This window comes from Mytilus californianus, unplaced genomic scaffold (assembly GCF_021869535.1).
Source record: "Mytilus californianus isolate M0D057914Y unplaced genomic scaffold, xbMytCali1.0.p SCAF_4, whole genome shotgun sequence".
Classification (NCBI taxonomy): domain Eukaryota; kingdom Metazoa; phylum Mollusca; class Bivalvia; order Mytilida; family Mytilidae; genus Mytilus; species Mytilus californianus.
Window position 1 is genome coordinate 60,313,280 of NW_026262690.1, and position 3,212 is coordinate 60,316,491.

A 3,212-nucleotide genomic window follows, 5' to 3' on the forward strand; every position below is an offset into this window, starting at 1 on the left:
CATAAGACGAGATAACATTTATGATTCTCAACAATAGACCGTGGACAATAAACCACAATTTATGACATAAACATCTTGGTCGCCCTCGGTCTATCGTTTATTTTCAAAATAATTAATTAATAACATAATGATTCAAAGTGCATTAGATGCCTATTACAAATGTTAAAGCGCCGAAAAAAGCAAAAAGGTCAAAAAGGTCAAAAAGTAAAAGCCAAACCCGTAAAAGTAATCAGAGTAATGCACGAGAGAGATAATTTCTTAGTTTCAATTGATTTGCAAAATTGTGTAAGGGCAAATGTCAATAAAACAATATCCGTATTTTCATGCCAGAACCGAAATACTGGTTGCTGGGCAAGTGACGCCTCGGAGACTAACAGTCCAACAGCAGAGGTAAACAAAAAAACTGCATTAAAAAAAATACAGAACTTCAAGGTATATTGAATAGGAAAGTCCATATAATCTGACAAAACTAAACAGTCGGAACAACTGCACGACCCACTGGTAGTGACAACGTTGATGATACCAATTTTTAAGCAACAGATGTGCATTTCGAAAATTTATGTCTCTTCAGTCATGCTCGAGACCAAAATATTTAAGAATCCACCATATACAGAAAAGCTGACGAGCTGATAAACCAAAAAGGACAAAAAAACCAAATAGGGTTAGGTTTAAACATGGACAAGGAATAAGAGCTATGCAGGAAAGGGATAATTCCCTAATTTCAAATGATTTGTTAATCTTATAACAACAATTTTCTATAAAATAATATACTCTATATCCGTGATACCCTAGGAGACTAACAGTCTACCAGCAAATGTATCGACCCAGTGCTGACGGATTTCACGATTTTGGAAAATTATAAAATTAGTAATGACCAAATGCGATTTAGACAAAAAAGTGTTTATATAAGATGTTTTGATATAAGAATAATGTTCTTTCTTAACTCTATGGACTCCAAAAGTCATTCATCAGTGTTTAAAATGAACAAGGAAACTATATGGCCATCGATTCCCTTTTTTCTTCAGAGAATATGTGCTAATGAAAATAGAAAGAAGGAAAATGACGAATAAGATACCCCGTGAAAGGTTATAGTTTTATCTTTTCTATTAGCAGTTATTTATAAAAAGTATACGAAGAGCGAAACTGTTTCTTAAATGTACTAGCGATATTTCTTTTGTAAATGATGTGTATTGTCGGAAAATTGCCCTTGATATATATTTTGATATGAAAAATTTGCAAAAAACAACAACTATAGCACGTATATAGAATATAAGGTCAATGTCAGAAAAATATTTGCACATATTTCAATAATAAAATAATATCTCTCTCTCTCTCTCTCAGTATGTACATCAGTTGATTCTTATTTATATCATGTTTTGAAGAAATAAAATCCTTCTTTAGCGTTTTTACGCAGTGTAGTAGTGAATTGCAAGCGTTAAAATAAAAATGAAGGTTATTACTGAAATCAGAGTTATGTATACATAAAAGAAGCCTTTGTCCAGAATCATAGCGACTATCTGCCATGTAACCTTAATATCGTTGATTTCCCTGCTATTCCCTTTTTCAGTTGTTTCGTTAAGTTGAATCGGAGCAATGCTGTGCCTTTTAAAATTCATTGGTTGAGATAAATCGCTGTGATCTTTTTTGGTATTCTTTCCTGAAATTTTGGTATAACATTGTTTGGTAAGTCTTTGGAGCCATTCTGGTATTTCTTCATCTTCCGTTTTGAAGTGAATTCTCTGGATGATTATTGTTAACAGTATAGCTATTACACCTAAGGTTAGAATGAACACCAGGTACAGAGCTATAAAATTAAAAAAAATACCATAATATTTTTGCTAATAACTCTCTGTAATACATTGTTAATAATAGTTATTAAAGGTACCAGGATTATAAACTAATTATAGATCAAATGATAGATATTGCAAATTGAAATTATTCAAATGCTGAATGATTATTTCAGATTCGATTAAATAATGTCTGGCATTGGTGCTTAAAATCCTTTGGCGTTCCATTTATGGTAATATCAATTTTAAAACATACAAAACATTTACCACAAGCAAAGTCCGTCACTTGCTAGGGAAAACCCAAAATAATTCGGATCAAAAACAAAATGTCATCACAAGTATATGGTATTGATTCCGCGAAGGTAAAATCAAATTGTGATTAGGGGTTTTGGAGTAGCCGCTGATACAAATGTGTACTGTAGAGTGCAGGCATGACGAAATACATATAGATATAAGAAGATGTGGTATGAGTGCCAATGAGACAACTCTCCATCCAAGTCAAAATTTATAAAAGTAAACCATTATAGGTCAAAGTACAGTCTTCAACACGGAGCCTTGGCTCACACCGAACAGTAAGCTATAAAGGGCCCCAAAAATTACTAGTGTAAAACCATTCAAACGGGAAAACCAACGGTCTAATAAAAATAAAAAACGAGAAACGAGAAACACTTATGAACCACATCAACAAACGACAACTACTGAACATCAGATATCCATATCAGGCAAATGAAGCAGTTTCGGATACAAAATTGAGCTACAATCTGTAATAAACGCAGATTTAATCTTGCAAACGAAAGAAACTCAAATTATTATGCGGGTTTTTTTTTAATTTGGAGGTAGAATTTACAAAAAAAGATTGTCGGCATTTCTATGGAAACCAACTGTGCGCCTCTCCTGACCGACCTTTACTTATTTTCATATCAGTTGAAGTTCTTTCAGACACTTGTTAAAACAAAAAGATCAAATAAGCTAGATCATTTTATTTTACATCCAGGTATTATTGATGAAAACTTTTCTGAATTGGTCCCATTAATATCCTCATGACCTAGCGATTGAAGAGACCACAGATACAGCTTTCTCCGCCTTATTTCTAGACATTTACCTCGAATTTGACAACAGCGATAATCTAGTACAAAAATATATGACAAGGGAGAAGATTTCAATTTTGAAACATAATAATATATAGTTAACATTTATGACTCGCCGTACTTTGTGCAAAAATTAAGTTTCTATGAACTGAAATATGAAAATAATGTTAGTATATTCCAGTTTATTTTGGACAAGTATGATTTGGATTGGGTGAGGGATTTGTTCATATCTGTATTCTAAGTGTTTATGAGACCTTTTATTATTATTTTTTTCGTTGACCATCATTCCCTACTTTGTAAATCCCATCTAGACACTCAGTTTTCTCGAAGATATTTA